At 42.4% G+C, this 22,537-nt stretch overlaps 1 long non-coding RNA gene across 9 annotated transcripts in view; it reads left to right on the plus strand.

Moving 5' to 3' along the window:
* The first annotated feature begins 25 nt into the window (after positions 1 to 25).
* Positions 26 to 22,537, plus strand: part of LOC144294023 (uncharacterized) — a 62,741-nt gene continuing 40,229 nt past the window's right edge. For 5 of the 9 annotated variants that reach the window (XR_013361410.1, XR_013361409.1, XR_013361407.1 and 2 more), the window contains exons 1-5: positions 26 to 214; positions 6,669 to 6,755; positions 8,176 to 8,321; positions 9,067 to 9,361; positions 11,424 to 11,520. This is a non-coding gene — a long non-coding RNA (uncharacterized LOC144294023). Of the gene's footprint in view, positions 493 to 6,668; positions 6,756 to 8,175; positions 8,322 to 9,066; positions 9,362 to 11,423; positions 11,521 to 13,723; positions 14,747 to 16,232; positions 19,313 to 22,537 lie in introns of those variants that run through there. The other 4 variants (XR_013361414.1, XR_013361413.1, XR_013361412.1 and 1 more) reach the window with 4 other exon arrangements.

Below are 22,537 nucleotides of genomic sequence, written 5' to 3' on the forward strand. Positions count from 1 at the left end.
CTCTGTTGCTATTGACAACCACCTTGTAACAGGGTGAGAGTCAGTCTGAAACAGCAGGGAGGAGCCTCAACGGATGGTGCTGCAGCCTTGAGGGTTCTCCGCTGGAGCCCAGCCTACCCACCAAACTCCAGAAATGGGACATAACAAATCTTGTTCAAGCCTATTGAATCAGGATTCTCCTACTTGTCTCCTACTTGTGAAGACATCTTAAGAAGTATGCTGGATTCTGTACAACTGAGGAAGTCTCAGCATAGATGCTTACTTTGATGGTAGAGGAAGGGAGAAAAAAGATTCACAGATTAGTAAACCAATATTTTGTTTAAGGATTTTATTTATTTATTTGAGAGACAGAGAGAGAGAGCACGACAGAGTGAGGGGCCAAGGGAAACGCAGACTCCCCACTGAGCAGGAAGCCTGATGCAGGACTTGAACCAGGACCCCAGGATCATGATCTGAGCTAAAGGCAGATGCTTAACTGACTGAGCCACCCAGGTGCCCCCGTATTTTGCATTCCCATTACATAGCTTAATATATTTTTCTTTTGTTCTTTTTAAAAGTGTGTAATAGGAAACCATAATTCAACTGGGTTTTATTTTGTTTTAATGTTTGGGAGCAGTGTCCCTTGAAGAAATTTAGAAAGGCAATAAATGTGTTTGCTATTCTTTAAAATGGAAAGACATCAGCCTGTGGTCTATGTATACAATGGAATATTACTCAGCCATTAGAAACGACAAATACCCACCATTTGCTTCCACGTGGATGGAACTGGAGGGTATTATGCTGAGTGAAATAAGTCAATCTGAGAAGAACAAACATTATATGGTCTCATTCATTTGGGGAATATAAAACATAGTGAAAGGGAATAAAGGGGAAAGGAGAGAAAATGAGTGGGAAATATCAGAAAGGGAGACAGAACATGAGAGACTCCTAACTCTGGGAAACGAACAAGGGGTGGTGGAAAGGGAGGTGGGTGAGGGTGGGGGTGGCTGGGTGACAGGCACCGAGGAGGGCACTTGATGGAATGAGCACTGGGTGTTATGCTATATGTTGGCAAATTGAACTCCAATTTAAAAATATATATATATATGTAAAAAAAAAAAAAAAAAAAAGGAAAGACATCAGCCATTCTGTCCTAAACTGTTTTAAAATCAAAGCCAGTACGTCACTAAGTTGGTCCTGATGTGGGACAATAGTTTCCCTACTGTGGAAAAATACGAAGTTGTGTATGGACGTGTTGAAGGTGTGCTGGAGGAGTATACATACATATGGACGTGTGGGCCCGTGGGGAAGGGAGGAAGAGCAGAGTGTGGAGGAATCAGTTTGGCCTCAGAAATAGGAAACTTTGGCTAGAGGCTTCTGTGAAGGCCAAACACCATTGCGAGCAGTGAATAGCAACTACAGCTCACAGAGGGATTGAAAGTCAGCCTCTGATAAAGCGAAATAATGGAGGGAAGAAGATTTGACGCTCAAAAGTCACCAGGAGACTAGCAGAAACACGAGGAATAGAGCCCAGATGGCAAACCCTCATGCCGAACAGGTCTTTCGACTGTGGACAATCCTTCAGATGCCATCATGGCACAGGAACAGAGGGCCAGCCTTGCAAAAAGCATGGAAGAAAGATCATTGCAAACTAGAAAATACCACCAAAGGCAGTTTTTATGCTTGCTGTGATGTGATGAGGTCAGTCCAATCATGAGAAAAACATCATGACAAATGGCAATTTAGAGATGTTTTAAAAAGTATCTGAGTACTAATCCTCAAAACAGTAAAGCCCTTAAAAACAAAGTTTGAGAAACCATCTAAACCAGAAGGAACCCAAGAAGAAATGACAAATAAATGTAGCATATTATCCTGGATGGAATTTTGGAACAGAAAAAAAAAAAAAAGGAATCAGGTAAAAACCAAGCAAGTATGAGTAAAGTATAGGCTTCAGTTAGTAATAATGTATCGGTATTGATTCATTAATTGTGATAAGTGCATTGTATGAATAGAAGGGATTAATAATAGGGGAAAATGAGTGTGGAGGGTATGAGAACTCTCTGTTACCTTTACAGTGTTTCTATAAATCTAAAACCTTTCTAAAATAAAAAGTTCATTAGACAAAAAACAAGCAAACAAAAACAAAGGCAGGTTGAGAAGGAATAAATCCCAGTGAGTTTTTTGGAAATACTGTGTCAGTGTGTACCTGGTGCTTTAAATCTTGTTCTCTATTGTAATGATTTTCTTTTGCTAAAAGCATATGTACTAGTATATACTACTATATTTAGATTCTTACCCTGATCTTTTTTTTTTTAACAAATGACACTGATGGAAACTTCTTCCCTACCTGACCTGAATGTGATTTATACGTTCCAATGGATAGTGTAGTTATGAAAGCTACACAACCAGAAACCGATGCTTAGCTCCCCGGTGGTCCTCAGCTGATGCGTTGGCATGTGACCTGTCCAGTAAATCAGACTCTATTAAAGGAGGCAGTTATTCCAAAAAGAAAAAGACAAAGGAAGGAAGGAGGAAAGCAAGTAGGGGAAAAGTAGGAAAGTTAGTTGTGAGAAGCAAGAGCTGAAGGCCTTTCAGGAATGAGGAGAAGAGGTCACAGGAGAAAAGCCCAGAAAGTAGGAGGATTTTTGTGTTATCTTGAGGATGCTGAGATTAATGAAATGCACAGAGCTTGCTCTGAACTGACTGCTCAGGAAAACAGACACTATGTAAGCACAACATTCAACTTATTGTGTTTCTCACAGGACATATGAAAAGGGTACTTAGTCATTTCATAGTTGAACAATGCTCTATTATCAAAATGAGGCTAGATTTAAACTATTAAATAACTGCATTTACCCAAAGCATTTATATATATGGCAAAGCTATTTAGGCCAATAGGTATAATTTTGAAAGGGATTATTATATTAATTGTTTCACTTTTGTTATGAATGGCAGTGGGACAGTGAATACAGCAAAGCCAGCAACTGCTTGAATTCTAGGACATAGACCAATGCTCCAAAATGAAATCTTATTTTTCATTTATTCAACACGACTAATGTGGTCAGCATTGAACACAAATTTAGATACTATTCATGACTAACTGCTTTGTGATTTAAATAGGCAGAAACAAGCCTTTCCAGGAGAGAAAAGCAGATGCCAACCAGCAATAGACAGAAAGGTACTATTTTCTTCCCATGGTGTTATTTGCACAAAGCCCATCTTGGTGTATGTCTCCTAAGAGGCCTTGAGAGGTCAGCTGTCTTCAGACAATCAGTCTGGATTATGTCTCCTGACTCAACTGGAAAAGAATAAAGCTTTTCTTTTAATACCTAGAGAGAACCCTTGGTAAATTTGTAGGAAATACTGACTCCATGATGCACAAGTATCCACTGGAGTCAATCAAGCCTCCTGCTCCAGGTCAAGGGATTCCTGTAACATATGCTTCCTGTCTCATTTTCTCTGTCCTTCCAGCAGTTGTGGAAGAGAGGACTCTAATACAGAGTCCTCTCTGAGCTCATTCTGAGCTCATTCCAGGTGAGCTCAGAGTCACTTCTAATTGGGTGGTGTTTTCAAATGGTAGTATCTGTGTGTCACATGTGCTTAATATCAGTTGGTCTGTGTGTATTTTATCCATAGGGAATTAGCACAAGTCCCAATCTGGTAGGTTCAGAGTTCCCAAATCAACAAATGAGAGTCAAAAGGCCAAGGAAGTACTGGAGATTTGGACTGGGAATTTTAGTTCAATAATACTGAGTACTTACTATGTCCTATAGTAGTGAAAGAATCAGCAACCTAAAAATCTGAAAAATCCTAGCATGGAAGCCCATCTGGGAGAGCCTCACAGACTTTCTTGTGGCACACTGTGAGGCAGGAGCAGCAAAAATGACCTTTTGCACTCAAGAGGCATGGTGCTGTAGAGTTTCCAGAAGCCCTAGGTGGAGCAGTAGAGGGAGTGTATCAGGGACACAGTTTCAAAAGTTAATAGACTAGGGGCAGCTCCGGTGGCCCAGTGGTTTAGTGCTGCCTTTGGACCAGGGTATGATCCTGGAGACCCAGGATTGAGTCCCACATCAGGCTTCCTGCATGGAGCCTGCTTCTCCCTCTGCCTGTGTCTCTGCCTCTCTCTGTGTGTGTGTGTCTCCCATGGGTAAATAAATAAAATCTTAAAAAAAAAAAAGTCAATAGACTAGAAAGGCCCTTAGGTTCAGGAAGAGGGAGAGACCAAAGTGACCCCTGTGAACTGATAACTACAGATTAGACAGGAAGAAGGAACCCCAGGGAAGACAGCATAGGTTGATGGTGACACCAAGGAAAGCATGATCAGACATTCTCCCTGACAACACAACAACATAATGCCTCCCAGCTTAGACAATTCCACAGAAAAGAATAGCTTGGCTCACATGGCTGAGCCTCATTTCTCTCACCCGGTGGAATAAGAAGCTGGCAGTTGCTCAGCTACGTATTCTGCATAAAAAGCCACCCCAAACTAGTAGCTTGAAGTAACACCAATTATTTCCCTTTTACCCCACACCTCCCTGAGAGTTAGCAGGGCTCAGCAAGGTGGTTTGCATTTGTGTCTCTCACGTAGTTGCAGACAGATGGTGGCTAGAGCTAGAGTCTGTGGAAGGCTGGCTCAGTCATGTGACTGGTACTCAGCCTGGAGGACTCCAATGACTATCAGCTGGAACAGTTGAAGCTCCGGTGGCATCTCTATCTCCACATGGTCTCTGAAGCACCAAAGCTTCATGGAAGCTGAAATGATAGAGAGAGGCAGAGGCTGTTCTGCTTTTAAGACTGGGGCTCAGAAGTCACACAGCATCTCACCTGCCATACCCTAATAATAACCAGTCACAAAAGCTTGCCTACTGCCACAAGGAGACAGAGACTCTAGCTCTTGATGAAAAAAGAGTAAGTCCTGATACTGCAAATGGAACCCAAAACATTGTTGCAGTCATTTTTATCAGATACATTTTGTCCAAAAAAGTTCACTTGGAGGAAAAAGAAATGTCTTGCAAATTCAAGGTGACATACTGAAATGTGTGTATATCACACTAGGAACCAGCTGAGGGACAGTAAGGCAGCAATGGGGTCAGTGACTTACGCAGGATCTGTCTTCCAGGTAATGTCAGAGCAAGCCCAAATCCCAGAGCTCTGAGCTCCAGCTTAGTTCTCTTTCTAGAATCTTCCCCACCAGGTTTCCCACTGACCTTCACAGGCTCATTTCCTAAGCAGAGCTGAGTGAGGAAGGACACATGGAGTTCTTGCTTTTACATACCCAGTGGGAGTGGCAGGAGAAATCTCTGCCAACAAGGGCCACCCTGCATTCCGATATGGAAGAGAGGGAAACACCACAAGGTCTTCCAAATGTGAAGAGAGCAAAGCTCCCTAGCAATGATGATCTAAACATTGCGGGGGAACCCACGGATCAGAACAGACACCACATAAACAACTCTTAACAACAGTATCATAGTGTTCCAAGTGGAAATTACCTTTGCCTCCCTTCTGAGCCACGTTAAGAAGATATCTTGCTCTGTTTAAACCCAAGACCACAGCTCAAGTGTTCATAGCTTTGGGCTAGAAACTTAAGTTTAAAAACCATTTGTTCTAGGGTAAAAAAAATATGTGATTTTCTATTTGCTGGCAAAAAAGATTGTCGAAGTTACTTCTTAAATACTTTTTAGAAGTTAAATCACTTCTGCTGAGGAAAAATGATGAGTCAATAGAAACTAAATCATGATCAGATGGATTAAATTGTTCTCAATAAAACAATTTTTTTAAAGGAAGGGCAAAGTGTTAAGGAGAATGGGTTTCCAGTAGATTTCATATTAACAACCACCACTTTTCTGTTGTTAAGTCTTATCCAGCCCGTTGTTATGGAAATACAGGATGTGGTCCCAAATGCAACAGCATAATTTCACTGGAGGATTAACCAACACGGCAGTGGAAACCTTAGCTAAAGTATGGCACTTTGGTATTCTGTTAAATGTGAGAAAGTATACAGTAGACAGGAAGGAATTTACATTAACATCTTACATTTCTAAAGCTTTGGTTCCAGTGGGGAAAATCTGTCTGCCTCTCCCTTCTAGATGGGCATCTGGTTGAACAATCAATCAGGACATCAGAGAATCCCAATGTTTTTCAAGTGAGAAAGGTCTTAGAAGAGATTGTGACCAAATGTCTCAGCTTATCGATGCTGCTGCTGAGGCTCTCAGAGGAAAAGAAACTCATTAACTTACAGCTGGTGAGGAAGGACTAGAACCCAGGACTACTGATTCCAAAGCCAATGCCCTGTGCACATAAACCCCCAAGTAAGCCTTGTAGAAATATTTTAGCAAAAGCCCACACCATAGTTAGAAACCAGAGACTGTGAGAGGAAAAAGGGATTTTCAGAGCCATCTGCTCTCTGCTTCTCCAGCATCTATCCTGCCTGCCCGCAACAGCCTATTTTTGTTGGAAGATACTCAGCTCCCCCATTTCAGGCCACAGGGCTAGATAGGGGGTTGCTACTATCCTAAGGAGTCCAGCACATAACCAGGTTAAGCCAATCACACATTGCAACCATTTCCACTGTGACTAGTTCATAGACGGACACATCATGTGATCCGAACCAACAGGAAAGAATCCATTGTGTGGTTTTTGTTTGTTTGTTTTTTAACTCAAAAATATGTTTTCTTCTCTTCCCTTTTCAGCTTGAGAGGGAGAAAATATTAGACTTGAGGCACTGCAGCCATCTTCCTACAACTTGGATACTATGAGTGAAGTCAGGATATCACAAGGTAGAGAGAGCGACAAGATGGGAGAAATTGAATTCAACAGACATTGTTTAAACCCTGGATCCAGTCATGTCTGATTGGCACATGTTCTAATCATGTGCCTTTTAGTTACATGAGCCAGTAAAGTTCATTTAATCCCTCAAGAAAGTAGTTACTTTGGAAGGTGATCTCAGGAAACATCAGGAGAGTTGTGGAGAGAGGAAGCAGGGAAAAAAGAAAGCCAATAGAAAGTACACTATCTAGCAAGTTACCACTGTGGCCATGGTTGCCCGACCCTAGAGTAAACAGCACAGGTCCCTTCCCCAGATCTCTGGAGAGTTATCCCACCTAAGGATTAAGGGAGTTGGGGTATTTTTACACCAATCCTCGCAAGTCATTGTTTGAGGACTTGGAATTAGTTTGGGGGGCACCTCTGACACTTGTACACATGTGAGCAGAGCAGACTCAAGTAGTCAGAGAAACCCTCAGGAAAGAGATTCAGGCAGTGGTTCCGGCAACTGGAAGTTGGACTGGTATACACAGAAATGGGAATGGCCAAAGGGATATGGGGGAGGTGGGGAGGCCCTGAGGATGCCAGCCAATGCCCCATGTGCACAAAACCATAGACTGGATCCTAATATCCTGCTTCGAAGGCTGCTTGCTGACCAGGACCACACAATTGTACTTAACATTAGCAAGAAATAAACAGTTGTGCCAAGCCACCAAAATTTGGGGATTGTGTGCCACAGCAGGTAGCCTACCATGACTAATACAGGGGGAAAAGCAGGTATTTGTACCGCCAGCCACGCTCATGGCTTAAATCCTGGGATCAGTGGGTGACAGATGATGCAGCTAGATCACTACTGTGTTCATAAAAATCAGTGAGATGCCAGGTGAAGAGCTCTTGAGGCAACAAAGGCATGACAGGCAGGCAGACAGAAGAAAGAGCCTCTGGTTTATATCCCAGAGAAGCCCTGGCTCAGAAATACAGAGGATTCCTGAGCTTTGGCCTTTGGCTGCAGAAGAAGCTGTCTCTCTGAGAGAACAGATCTGATTAAATATTGCAGGCGCACAGACCCATCTATGATTGCAGAATGAAACTCCCCCAGGGGCAGAAACCAGCCCTGAATTTGTACCTAACTTCTAAGCATGGTTACAAGAGAGAGGGCATGATGTCATCTATGGCTGCTGCTCAAAAGAGAAGCCAGCCTCATGGTTACCGCCCCGGGGGCGGGGGAGGTGGGGTGGGGACAATGATGACAAGGGTGTTGGGAACTCGAAGTAGAGAAGAATCAGATGGGGGCTGAAGGGTTACCTAATACCATGACAAGCCATCAGCCTTCACAATAAAGATCATTAACATTTGTTAACCGCCCATCACTTACCAAACATGGTACTGTAATCCCATTTGGTCTCTGACAGTATCATCGCCCACATTTTTCAGATGAGAAAATTGAAGTTGGGGGGAGGAGAAGTCCCCTGTGCAAGGTCAAGAGCCAGGGAGTGACTGAGCTACCAGACACCACAAACAACACGTATGGCACCGCATCACGCCTCCTCCTCTGAGCTCTCTCTGCCTGGCACACCAGTGTAAGAAACAGAATGTATTGAGAATTTGTGAAGCTGGTAAACTTAAAATAAAATTGCATATTTATCTTAATTTTCCCAATATTCATTTACACACCTTATTTATATAGTTACTCAAATTAATTTTATGTAAGCAGTTATCTAAACATTCCCTTCTAGTAACATATGTGCTATGCATAGACAAGGCATCTAAAAACACTGTATTGAAGGAATAAATGAAAGTACTACATGTATTTCGACGAAGATTTTTTTTCCCATTCTCCTATACAATTGGTGAGCTTTTACTGTCTTAATATCTTTGCTTTTTCAGTCCACTCCACTCTCTCCCTACCTCTTGTCCTTTTAATGCTGCAACAAGCAGCACATCTCACAAATTTTTCCCAGCAGCTGCAATCTTCAGGATCCCATTGCCGCCCCAGCCCCCATCCTGCAGTCCCCTCCTGCATGGCTGCTTTCTCCCTGAGGGACACCACCTTGCTGATCCTCCCTGATAAAAATGATCAACATTCTGTCAAATTTTACAATTCACAGAGGGACACCTGCATGGCTCAGTGGCTGACCATCTGCCTTTGGCTCAGGGCGTGATCCCGGGGTCCAGGGATCGAGTCTGGCATCAGGCTCTCTGCAGGGAGCCTGCTTCTCCCTCTGCCTATGTCTCTGCCCCTGTGTGTGTGTGTGACTCTCATGAATGAATGAATAAATAAATGAAATAAATAAATAAACATATTTTAAATTTTACAATTCACAGAGCAATCTCTCCAAGATTAAGCCATTTGATTTCCACGGTAAACAGAGAGGAAAGCAAGACAGGTATCATTAACTCTTGTTTCAAATGAGAAGACCGAGGTTCGGATTTGCTCAGGATCATGCAACTAGCAGATGGACAAAGGAAGACTCACACCACGGTTTTCTCTCTGAAAACTTCACACTCCTTACAGCAGGTGATGCTGCATCTATCCTCCTCCTGATTCTTGAGACAACTTGCCAAGTGACCACATACCAGCTCTGCCACCTTCCGCTACCACCATCTATGGCAGTAACAGGTAGGCTCGCAATGGGGAGCCACCTTACCCCCCCTCTTCTAGGCAACAAGACTGTCATAGAGATAGCGAAGCAATGAGGGGGAGCTGGTGGCCAGAGTAGAGCCTGTGGGATCAGAGGCTGTACCTACAAGCAGTGCCAGCCCTTCCTCAGCTACTTACAATTACCTCCAGAGTCTGAGAAAAACTCCAGGCTCTTAAACATGTTGGAATTGGAGCACAAGAGCACTGGAACCCAGCTCTGCTGCTTCTGTCCCCTTGGGTGAAATTTAACCTCTCTGAACTCCCAAAATGGGGAAGAGAATATTAACATAGCATCTTTCAGCATCAGCCGAGGTAGGTAAAGTGTTTGGCATAAGATCTTAATAATAGAAGCTATCCATATTTATAACAAATTTAACTGTACGTGGTCATAATAATATACATAAAATATACGATAATAAATATAAGTCAACTGAGGATCATAAATAAGACATGAACAGCACAAGGAAACAAAAAACTACCCAAGGAAGTTTTGCAAATGATTCCTATTCCCTTCTTTTTTTTAAGATTTTATTTTTTTTGAGAGAGAGAGAAAGAAGAGAGAGAATGAGCAGTGGGGAAGGGCAGAGGGAGAAAGAGAGAAGCAGACTCCTCACTGAGCAGGGAGCCCAATGCGGGACTCCATCCCAAGACCCTGAGCCAAAGGCAGATGCCCAACTGACCAAGCCACCCAGGCACCCCAGTTCCTATTTTCTGTATCACCTCACAAGCATCGAGTACTGGTCCAGCTTCATCCTGTCTGAAATTTTCTTATGAATAATGAGATGGGAGAAGCCTTCACCCAGCATCATTCTTGTGCGTGGAAGGAGCCAAGTAGAACAGACATGCCAAATGCACTGTAATCATGACTGCAAAACTGTGTTTAGGGACATGTTGAATTTGTTCTCTAATGAAGTAACTGCAGCACATCCTGAGTGTGGTGTTTGCTTGGGTGCCATTCGGAGAGAATGAGAGTCTCCCCAACATAGGGAGCTATGTGATTCTGGGGGAAGGTAAGTCTGGGGTTTCAAAGTAGCAGAGCATCTAGATCTGCACCACCCTGGAGAAACCTAGATTCTATTAAAATGTAAACCCTTCAAAAAATAAAAATATAAATAAATAAATAAATAAATAAATAAATAAATAAAATGTAAACCTTTCGAAGGATGCTGACAGTGTTCATCTGGCAGCCAGAGTTCTAGAGGCGGAGCTTTTTCAGGATGAAGAACCCAAGGACTTAGAAGGACTATGTAAAAAATAAATAAATTATGTGTCCATGGCAAGTTTATTATACAAATCTTAAAAATTTGACTTTGATAGCTAAGGGGAAAAAAAGCAAACCCTACTGGAAAATGAGAAAATTTGTTATTTCCAGAAATTAAATTATCCTTGCAGAAGTGTTCATTATCTTAATTAACATAATAGATATACTTTCTATTTATGGAAATAAGGATTCTCTGAACTAATGGAGAATTTATTGATTAATTCCATATGTACTAAGTGACTTCTCTCTTCTAGTTGCTGTGCTAAGTTTTAAGAATAGATAAAGAAGAAGATCTAATTCATACTCTTATGGTCTAGTGAGGGGGCGGGGCATGCATTAAGGTTTGGTAAGTACTAGATGAAACCATGGCAGATTCTATTTTCTAAAAATGGTTATGACAACATCTCCTTTCTCATATGCTCTTCTAGAACCTTTTATTCCTCCATCAAGAGGTAGAGCCTAATTCCCCTGCCCCTAAATCTGAGCAGGCTGGTGGTGACTTACTTCTAGCTAAGAGAATGCAACAAAAGTGACAACGTGACTTCCAAAGCTAAATCCCAATAGGCAATGTAACCTCTGCCTTGCCTTCTGGAGTAATCACTTTTGAAGACTTCAGTTGTCACATAAGCAGTCTGACTGCCCTGAGGATGTCATGCTGTGAAGAAACCCAAACTAGCCTGTGCAGAGATACCAGATGGAGAGGCTCTGAGATCACATTAAAGGAGGGAGATGCTTGCAAGCTGACATGGTCCAACACTCTTCCTCTCTCTACTGTTCCAGCTGCAGCCACCATTTCGCTGCAACTCAGTGAGGACCCTAAGCTAGATGTACCCAGCTGGAGCCTTCCAGAATTCCTGACTCACAGAAGCCACATGAGGTAAGATGGTTGCTCTACCTCTACAGCATTGAGTTTCATGGTGATTTATCATGCAGAAATAGTACCTGGAATGGGGACCCTTGAGATGGAACCCTACTCTCTCTGTTCACCAATGTTCAGTGTGGTGATTACAACACCTGGCACATAGTATTTCAGAAATATTTGTTGAGTTTTGGTAAGTAGAGGTAAATGTTAGGTATATTAGCAACATAAAGGAAAAATGAATAATGACATTGATGAATTAGGAAATGCTTCTCAGAGGAAGTGACAAATCAAGTGGATCTCAAGGGATGAATCAATATTGTTCAGTCAAACAACGGATGGGAAGGGAATGCCAGGCAGAAGAGAGAGCAATTGCTAAGGCACAAAGGCATAGAATGGCTGGGTAGATTTAGGGAAGCATAGGTAATTCAGCAGGGCTGAAGTCGGGATGAAATGAAGGTAGGTGATGAGGAATGTGGCAGAGGAGATAGGCGGAAACAGATCAGGAGAGGCCTTGTATGCTCAGTGGGTCTCAGAGCCACAGACACAGCCCCACCACACCCTCTCCCCATTTCCAAACAGGAGGCCTTCTCAGGCCAGTGACACCTCTCCTCCATGTCTTCCACTGTGTCTATGCCTGGATTGGGTGTGTAGGTTTCTTCCCTTGACCTTGTGTTGCTAGATGGGTGAGAACTCTGTGAAGTGACTCAGCTATAGACACGTTTCAAAGACCTTATCTGCTCCTCATTGAGCTGTGTGCAGTTTTTCTAGAGGGTGACACAAATCCTTTCAGTTCTTGTATCTCCAAGCCTCTATGGATTTTATGGAGAAACTACCCACCTTGCAGAGACACAAGCAGGGAAAGAAGACTCAGGGATACACTTGTGTCTAAGCTCTTTGCCTTTCCCACAGTTTTCCATATTTTTTCCCTCCAAGTCCAGAACATCCTTATTTTAGTCTTGCCAAGGATAGCTTGCCTCTCCAGTTGATCTCTCAAACGTGTTGTTTGTACTCCTGGACTTTAGGCTTTGAACTGGAAAGTCATAACTAACTCCTTTGTTATCTGTGCTCTGCAGGGACATCTTTAAGACAGTGTATCAGTCAGTGCAGGCTGTGTAGTGCTGCAGGAATAAGTATCCCAACACTCAGTGACAAAACACAACCAATATCTCTCTGTCTCATCTGACCAGGAGGGTGCTCTGCTCACCTGGCTACTCAGGACCCCAGGTAGACACAAGCTCTCTCTCAACATGTGCTTCCGCCATTACCCCATCAGGGTAAAGAGAAGGTATGGGACTGTTCATTAGCTTTTAAAGCTTCTGCTCAAAAAACAAAACAAAACAAAACAAATATATACATATATATATATACAAACACACACACACACACACACACACACACATACACACACATACACATCTCACCATTGGAACTAAAAAGCAAAGCTGTTATAGAAGTTACAGGAAAAGATCAAGGAAAAATAACCTTAGCTATTGTCTTAGTCTGCTTAGGCTACCATAACATAATTCCAGAGACTAGGTGGCTTAAACAACAGGATTTTATTTTCTCACTGTCGGAGGCTGGAAGTCCAAGATCAAGGTACTAGCATGGTTGGTCTCTGATGAGGACTCCCTTCCTGGCTCATAGGTAGCCAGCTTCTCACTGTGTCTTTACATGACCTCTTTGTGCAAGGAAGGGGGTGGAGCTGAGGGGTCTATGTCTACAGCAGTCTAGACTTTGAAGAGATATATATATATATATATATTTTGTTAGAAGCATCTCAATTTGAACCTCAGCCATGCTACAGCTGGTGTTCAGCAGTGGCAATGTTTGGGTACTTTTGTAAACCAGCAGGTCGACCTCAGGAGAAGCCAACCTTAAGTGAAATGATTCACATTCAAGCTTTGATCTCCTCTGAAAGGAGCAAGAGCAGGTTCAGTCCTAACCAACTGGGTTTAGAGATTGGGGAGGCAGAGAGTGATTCTTTCCCACCTGGCCCCAGAAACCATGGATTCATGGAGAAAACTATTTTCTTCTGCTCCTTGAATTCCTGGTGACCCATATATTATGTATAAGATCTTCTCCTCTCCCAGAAGATTTTGGCTCTTGGCTCTCCCTATAAGAGGAGAGGTAATGGATCTGGTTAGACCCATAAGGAAAGTATCATTACAACTGCGTGAGTTTTTCTGGGTCTCTCTCTATCTTCTCATCTGCCCTGTAGAGAAGACCCACTCCTGCTGGAAGATGTTTAGAGGTCCTATTTATGGCTGGATGTATATGTTCAACTCAGAGGAGAAAGTGTAAGAAACCCATTGGGTCCTTTGTCTGTATTGTACACTCCAAAATCTATCCTTACAACAATAATTCTAATCTTGTTGACTTGACTTTCATGGAAAATATCAATAGCCAAGCTTTACATAATGCTCAGAATGTGCCAGATTCTGTTCCAAATGATTTACATATACTAATTTATTTAATCATCATAAAACCCTATAAGGTACATGGGAGGCCTCACAAAGATGTCCACACCCTGACCCCCAAAAGCAAAGACAATTGCTATGGTTACATGACAAAAGGAAAATTAAGGAATTAAGGTTGTGAATTGGCTGACCTTAAAATAAGATTACCCTGGATTTTCCACCTGGGCCCAGTGTACTCATAAGGGTACTTTAAAAAGGCAGAGGAGAGGCAGAAGTGTTCTCTGTGGAGTAAGGCAATATGAGAAAGGCTTGCTGGCTTTGAAAATGAAAGAAGGGGGGCACCCTGGATGGCTCAGTGGTTTAGCGCTGCCTTTGGCCTGGGTTGTGATTCTGGAGACCCGGGATCGAGTCCCACATCAGGTACCCTGCATGGAGTCTGCTTCTCCCTCTGCCTCTCTGTGTGTGTGTGTGTGTGTGTGTGTGTGTGTGTGTGTGTGTGTGTATCTCATAAATAAATAAAAATCTTTAAAAAAAATGGAGGAAGGGGCCAGCAGCCAAGGAGTAGAGGTGTCCCCCAGAAGCTAGAAAAGTCAAGAAAATAGATTTTCCCCTAGAGCCTCCAGAAAGAAACACAGCCCTGCCAACACCTTGATTTTAACTCAGCAAGGCCCATTTCAGACCTCTGACTTCTGGAACTGCAGGATAATACACGTGTATTGTTTTTAACTCCCAAGGTTGTGGTAATTTGTTACGGCAGCAATAGGAAACGGACACAAGGCAGGTTCTGTCATTATCCCCACTAACCCCCAATGAAACTGAGGTGAGGAAATGTCTGTCCAAGATCACGCTCAGGCCACCTGATCTGAAAGTCTGCCTTCTTGATCACTGTGCCAGCCGCCTTTCCAGTGCTTTCCTCAGATGGATTAGAAATGGATGGGAAGAGGGATGCAATCAATTAGTACCTTTACAAATCCCATTGGGGAGAGAAGACAATAACAAACATTCTGTAAGTATTTATAGCTCTGGGCATTTGGTAAGCATTCTCTTGTCTGACCCTAAGAACAACCGGATAGCAGACACAATCATTATTCCCATTTAGCAGATGGGACAATTGAGTTCTGCAGAGGGGAAGTGACTTGTCCAATGTCAGGAGATTAGTAAGTGATGGTAGTAGTTGCACCTGCTGGCTCAAAGACGAGCCAGTACGTGTATTGCTAAACTTGAAGAATCTACCTTTACAAGGCCTCCAAGAAACATGGATATATGCTGCCCTGCCTGGCCGCCCTGCTGACAAAATATCACAGAATTCAGGGAAGGGGGCATCTTCGGCTCTTCTGCATGGACAGAGCCCCATACTCTGAGAGCAATCCCTGCTCCTGTCACCAGGAGGCCAGGAATACCTGGAAGACATAGGGGTATGGCTGCTCTTACCTCCTTTGTGGTTACACATGAGCCATCCCCAGAGGTTTTCAGAAATACCTAGGGCATAGAGCTGAGCCTTTGGAGTAAAAGTGGGTGTAAGAATCAACAAAAATGAGATAGCATCTGTCCTGTGACTCTGTCTATATCCATAGTTGGTGATATTAGGAAAAGCAAGCTGTTGCTGTGCTATTCACAACAAAATCTCAATGACATAACAATAAGCCCTTATGTCTCACTTACGTGCCCAGAGTTGGGCTGATCCAGGCTGGGCCAAACTGGACCTGGTCATTGGTCATGAGTCAGATCCAAGTCTGCACCACGTATTTCTCATTATTCTGGGCCCAGCAGGCTACCTGGGACACCTTGTCTTTTTCATATTAATAGTAAAGTTTGAGGACAAGGAGAAAACAGGGTGCCTCTTAAGGAGGAGGCTTGGAACTTGCATGTTGCAACTGCTACCCTCTTTGGCCATATCAAGTCATGTGGCTAAACCCATGAAGGGTTTATGCTGTGTGCATAAAGGCTGGCTCATTGCAAACTCATTATTTCTGAAAGAACTTCTGAGGTGTGCTGAGCTCAAAGAGAAAGGAGGGAAATTTGTTTTCAATTATCCTCTCAACTGAACACTAAACAAAACAGCAGAGAAAAGCTGAAGCTGTAAACCATATAGTTCTCACAATAAGATAAAAATATGATTTATGAAAGTTTACAAAGGTAGAAAGAGAGCCTGATCTTTTCTTTGAGAGGGAAAAAAAAAAAGCAAATGACAGGTTTGGAGAACATGAACATATTAATTGTGTAGGGTTAAAAAATATGGTACTGGACATAAAATGTTGGATTTTCCAGTTTGCTGTAAGATATTAAAGGGTTCTCTTTCCTGACTCCCAGGAACATCATCTGAGGAAAGAACAGGAATTTCTTAAGCAAGTGAAGAAGATGGCTTTTGCAGTTTTATATTGCTCTCATTTTTTCTCTTCATGTGCTTTCTCTTGCTTTCATAATTAAAAACAAATAACAGTAGCGGTAGGATTTGCCCTGGGATTTTGTTAGAATGAAGAAGGATGGCTCTAATTCTCTATAAATTAGTTCTGCTAGTGACTGTACCCATTGAATTTCTGCTCAGGAAGTTACAACAGAAAAAACAACATGCTTTGGAATCAGACAAATCCTTAGCCTTGATTTCCTTTTCTATAGGATTGAGATGTTTGTGCCTGATTCAATTCAATAAGTGATTTTGAATATTAATTGATAATTTCCAAAAGGGAATGATCACATTGGGAAAATTTTTAGTCTTGAGTTATCGTTTTTGTTCTCTTCCTTATGCCTATTCTACCAGGTGGACCTTGAGTTAGAGTGATCACATGCTTCACCTATTTCCTCCTTGCATCAAATGACAGGATTATGGCTAATCTGGAAATCCTTTGTGTATAATCCTTAACAAATCCTCACGCAACCTTCCTCCATGTGGAGACTCAACAATGCCCTCTACAAGCCACAAACAAAGGAGAGGAGAGCTGGGGAGGGAACCCCTTGTTGGTTTGCAAATGCTTCACTTTAGAAGTGACACACATTGCTTGTACTCATAGCCTAGTGGTCAGAACTAGTCACCTGACCCAGACTCCCTGCAATGGAAGTAGGGAATATGAATACCTATTAACCTAGCAGTAAATATCTCTGCCACACAAGGTTTCAAGAGAACCAATCCAAGTCTTAGCTCCCCTGACCACAAGTGATGCTGGGTAAGCTGAGCAGACAGGCACACCCTCTTGCCCTCCCATCTGTCCAATGTGGTCATCATTTTAGGAGCTCAACAAGGAGAGTGATACTAGAGTTCAGGGAAAACTTTTGAATATTAAGAATACACACAAAAGACAAAATATAGTGTAATGGGCTGAGATTAGGGAGGAGCCCTGCAAATCTGGTGCCTGGAAATCAAGTCAACGGGATGCCAAGAAGAAAAGAAATATTGAACAATGTGGAAACATTTACAAGAAATCTAGAGCACAGCTATGCACTGGAAGCTTCCAAGGCACAGCCTTCCCACAGATGTGTTTTGTATTACTTACACAAGGTCTAAAAGATGTTTTTAATTAACTGCCAATGTTTAAAAATGGGAAATTGTACATAAAAATCTAGACTTTTCCCCTTCTGTTGAAAATTTAGAAGATTGGGTAACACTGAGTCAGCAACAATTTTTCCACAATGCCTGGCAATCATTAGCTGGAGGTGAGGGGCTGCTGCTCCCTATAGATGCTTTGCCATTCACCAACCCCTACTGAGCTCTGTTCATTCATTTATAGTAACTGATGATCCAAGAGGAGTTTGGGTTTGCAACTTCTGGTCTCATTGAGCTGATGGGAGCTCTTTCCAGCTCTGTGAACAATCATACTACATAAGTTACATAGAAATAAACCAACAGGGGCCACCTGAGTGGCTCAGTGGTTGAGCATCTGCCTTTGGCTCAGGTCATGATTCCAGGGTCCTGGAATCGAGTTCTGCATCCGGCTCCCCACAGGAAGCCTACTTCTCCCTCTGCTTATGTCTATGGTCTCTGCCTCTCTCTATCTCTCTGTATGTCTCTCATGAATAAATAAATAAAATCTTTTTTAAAAACTACAAAGACAGGGCACCCCGGTAGTTTAGTGGTTTAGCACCACCTTCAGTCCAGGGCCTGATCCTGGAGTCTGGGATGAGTCCAACATCGGGCTCCCTGCATGGAGCCTGCTTCTCCCTCTGCCTGTGTCTCTGCCTCTCTCTCTCTCTCTCTCTCTCTCTCTCTCTCTCTCTGTGTCTCTCATGAATAAATAAATAAAATATTAAAAAAAAAAAACTACAAAGACAGAGCTCATTTCAAATAAGAACCTCACACAGCTCTCCCCAGGCGCCATTACAGGCCAGAACACCTCTTCTGGAAAACAATTTCACAAGGTATCAAGGACTTTCCAAATGTCTACACTCCTTGACCCTGTAATTTCACCCCGGAGACCCTGTGTTAAAGACACCTTCCCTACAGTGCTTTACATAACAGTACATTATGACTTTACTTATAATGGAAAACCATTGGAAGCCCCTGAAAAGTTTATGCTGAAATCGTTAGGTAAACTATACTATGTACACTTAGTGGGCTCTTATGCATAGAGACAAGTACCAATTGAGGGTCGTGCTATTAAATGACAAGCCTATACTCTGAAAAATATTAATTCATACAAATCAACTGAGGATCTGTTGCAGAAGGTCATCGAGAGAAGACCTGACCACCACTTGACCTGTGATCTGGACCTGGGCACTGGAAGCTCTTCACCCCCAACCTGTCCTTGGAATGTGGGTTCCTCTTGCCTTTCCTGCTCCCCAGAGGCTGCTTCAAGGTCACAGCCTTACGATTGTGATGTGGTGTTGAGAACACCTGCATGGTATATGTGACTGAATCCAGTTAAGGCCTCTTTACAAACTTTTAAGGTTTAGCAGGCAGGTGTGGGGATTCACTGTCTTTCACCTGCCCAAGGGAAGCCTTGGATAGAATTTCCTTGGTTCATCAAATCTGCCACCTACCCACATGGAGTGGCCTGCATGGTCATCTCCCTGCTCTCTGAGTACCAGCCAGTTTCAGATCTCACTCAGGATGGGCCTGATGGTGTAAACCAACAGAAGCTCTTTAAGATTAAAAACCACTCAGGAGATATGTCTGCTAAATGTAATGTGTTATCTGTGATAGAATCTAGTTTGGAAAAATACTGCTAGATAAGACATTGTTTGAAGTTGGCCAAATTTGAATAAGAACTTTTATTAAATAATTCTATTGTATCAACATTAAATAAATCCTAAATTGGGTGATTTTGTTGTGATTATATGAGTGTCTTTGTTCTTAGGAGATATTCCTGAAATACTGAGAATAAAGAGTCATAAAGCCTTCGACTTAATCTCCAATGAGTTGGGGAAAAAATAGTGATAGTATTACTATTGTATATGTAATGGAGAGATAATACAAATGTGGCAAAATATTAACAATTGGTAAATCTGAGTGAAGAGTAAATAGGTAGTTCATTGTACTATTTCTTAAATTTCAAATTTCTTGAAATTTTTCTGTGTTTTAAAATTTTTTTTCAATTAGAAATTAAAAAAAAAGATACTCATCTGGAAAATGTCATGGCATTATGTTGAATAAAAGATTCAAGCCAGATAATCATGTATCCAGTGTCATCTTAATTTAGAAAACTCCCTCCATATAGAAGATGACACTGGAAGAAAAATGTGGAAACATTAATATCTAAATTTGTAGGTGAAGTGACCTGGGAATGCCTTGATACTTCCATTTTTCTATGTTTTCTTCACATTTTTAATAACCATCTATCACTTTTATAATGAAAAAAAAAATCCAACTACCAAGCACCATGGGAAAAAAACAAAGTCATTATTTTCTACCTCCACAACTTTGAGCCAGAAGCCAAGACCCAGAGCAATGACAGAGGAAATGGGTTCAAGCTCTCAGCTATTACGGTGTGAAACACTGTGTTTCAAGGGTTGCCAAGTGACCTTTAATGAACACCTGTCTGAGACAGAAAAATCATAGTATTCCAGGCTTAGGACTCAATGTATAATTTAGCTTTAGTGTCACAGTGGGACCGCTGGGTATATCCCCAGATTTAAGATTTGTGGCCAAGTCAAGAAGTAATTTTTAATTTGGCTGTTTCTCCATGGACATAGGTAGGCTTCAGGTTCACATGCTGCAAAGTAGTGAAACTTGACTTCAGATCAGAAAGGCTTTTTTTTTTTTTCCTTTTAAGATAAAAACTTTACAATTTTATAAAGTAGCTTTACATTAGGCATAAATCAAGTGGGTCAGGCTGAACTGATTCATTAGCCCACAAGCCTTTCATTGCGGGCAAGGTCAGCATTCTCTTAGCTCTGGGAAGGGGGGCAGGTGGGGATCAGAGCCTAAGACTCCCCCATGGTTCTTCCCCACCTCCTTCCAGCTACTGCCTTCTACCTGAACTTCTGTTCTGTGTCTTTTTCCTGGCTCCTGTTCTCAAATCCCCCCTCCTCCTCTAGACCTCTCCTAAAAGAGGAATCTGTCTCTCGCTTGTCTATCTGAAATATCTCCACATCCTTAAGAGCCTTCTTCCTTCCCCTGGCCTTATAAGCATGCAGTCCAAGTCTCCCTTCTCTCTACTCCAAGGTCTCCAGGCTCTATCCACCCCTGCCTCTCCCCACATCTGTCACTCTATCTTGCTGGAACCATATCTATCTTTGGAATCACAGCCAGCAACTTGCACCCACATAGCCTGGCATTTCTTATGACTCTTTTAATTGTCTCCCTTATTGGCTGGGACAAGAGCTTTTGTTCTGACTCTAAGACTTGCCTTGGCAGAGCCTAGGTTGGAGCTTGCCTAGACCAGAGAAGTGAGCTATCAACATTGCCAAGTCCCCTCCAAGAGACCAGAGACCTTCTTACCTCCCCTGGCAGTTGTGGTGTTCCTCTGGTCCAATTGACCATCATTACGCTGCCTCTAAGCCTTCATCCTGGTGAGCTGGTAGAAATATCAACCTCTGCCATGCTAGAAGCTTCCCACTCCCCAGGGGTTATGCAAAGGTCCTATGTGATGCCAAGGCATTAAATGAAAACCCCTTGAGATCAAACCCTGTCTCTGTTACTTAACAGCTGTGAGAACTCATGCAAGTCACCCCACCCTCTGTTTGTTTCCTTATTTGTGGAGTGGGAATAATAGTATCTGCCTTATGGGGATGTTCAGAAGATGAAATGACTTAAAATACATAAAATGCAAAAAAACAAAACAAAACAAAAAAACCCCACCAGTGCCTGGCATATAACAAGCTTAAAGAGTTAGTTTTTGTTACTGTTAATGCATCTGTATTGATTATGGGCCACTGTCCTGGAGCACATCTCCTTGAGATCCAATTGTTTCATCACTTCCTTGACACATTCAGGATTTAGGAATCCTTGGAGAAGCAGGGAGCTCCTGTGCCCAGGATCCAGGCCCCTTGGAGGGGTCTTCAACCTTCCCTGCTGGAGCCCTGCCACCTCCTTGCGGGCTTCCTGGGAGCAGGGCAAGCTCCTGGTTCCTCTGGAGTCCATAGAACATGAAGGCATAGAGCAGAAACTCAAAGCTTTATTAGGAAATGAATGAAAGAATCTCTAATGACTAAAAACTCAAATTAAAAAGGGATATAAGGAGATAGAGGAAAGAGCAGATGACAGAAGACAAACTGGTTTGACAGAATGACAGTCATCTTCCACTTCTGCTCACCGTGAGTTTGTGAAAGCTGGGCTTCAGGGTTTAGGGGAGAAAACAGGATGATCATAAGGATTTTTGTCTTCAGGCAGACCCTGGCCAGCATTTGCTCCTTAGATGGCACAGATTCTTGCTGAGACTAGAGCTACTGGCCAGGCTCCTTTGTGTGCCAGGTAGACATGGCTGGGCATTGGACATCAGAAGTGATGCGCTGCTCTATTTGTATATGAAAAAGTTGGCACTTGTTTCTAATTAACCCCTTTTGGTGGCACCTTTCGTTCTTAGCAAGTTTCTGGTGTCACCAAATGGAATGTAAATTTAAGATAAAATCATCATTTAAAAAAACCTACAGAGATGGGGTCACAGGGTATAATTGGAGAGAGCATTGACTTTGGTTATGGCCTTGGTTGTATGGCAAATGGTTTATAGACCTGAATGCATAAATCAAAGGAAGATCTCCCCAGTGGAGGGATTTTAGCACTGGAATCATGAATAAGAAAGACACTTCTGGTTTAGAGGCAAGGTATGTCAAAATCCTCCCTCAAACAACAGCCACTATGGAATATCTGTAAGTTGGTGAGAGTCCTACGAACATTTATACTACTACTTATAATCGGTTTGTGTATTCCACGTACTTGACAGCCACATACTATGTGACTTCAGAAAGGTTACTCAGCCTTCTCATGACTCAGGTTTTTTGTTTGGTTGGTTGTTGTGGTTGTTGTTGTTGTTGTTGTTGTTGTTGTTTTTTAATGGGGCTAGTAATATCACTCAGGGAAAATATTCCTACTCCTAGTTAGAATATGGAAAGTCACAAGAGATCGTTACTACCACTCTCGTAGCGAAAGCGAAATGACCAGACTGAACCCTGTGGAGAAAAGGAAAGAGCATGGAACATCTATAAACCAATATCAAATGTTCTACTGCACACGTAGCTGGAGTCTC

The sequence above is a fragment of the Canis aureus genome, chromosome 22 (genome assembly GCF_053574225.1).
Source record: "Canis aureus isolate CA01 chromosome 22, VMU_Caureus_v.1.0, whole genome shotgun sequence".
Lineage (NCBI taxonomy): Eukaryota > Metazoa > Chordata > Mammalia > Carnivora > Canidae > Canis > Canis aureus.